This window comes from Nematolebias whitei, chromosome 12 (genome assembly GCF_014905685.2).
Source record: "Nematolebias whitei isolate Nwh7 chromosome 12, NemWhi1, whole genome shotgun sequence".
In the NCBI taxonomy this organism is placed as follows: domain Eukaryota; kingdom Metazoa; phylum Chordata; class Actinopteri; order Cyprinodontiformes; family Rivulidae; genus Nematolebias; species Nematolebias whitei.
In genome coordinates, this window is record NC_056509.1 from 13,949,767 (window position 1) to 13,950,209 (window position 443).

Genomic DNA, 443 nt, shown 5'->3' on the forward strand with positions numbered 1-443 from the left:
AAATACTACACCCACCCCTCATTCGGACATCTCTCAAAACACATAGCACACTAGACACCTAGGCTGGGTCAAACTACCCCCTCTTAGGGGCCACTGGTCACGCCCCCAAACACCCAACCCCCCAGCCCATGAACCCACAACCCACCAGCGAGCCGAAGGCCCCCGCCCAGAACCGGGCACCAGAGCGCAAGTCGGCCTAGAGCCCGGCAACCCGCCCGCCAGAGCCCAAGATCCCTGGACCCCACAGGCCAAAGGCCGGGGGCGACAAGCCCCCAGAACCCCAAGCCCCCGCGCCCACCCCGAACCCACACCAGCACAGCCAGGCTACCAGATTGGTGAACCACGACCGCCGCCACAGACCACCTGATGGCCTGCATGCAGCCACCAGCAGATATCCCCCAGAACCACCCAGGCCCTCCCCAGAGGGAAAGCAGTGCCCCCCC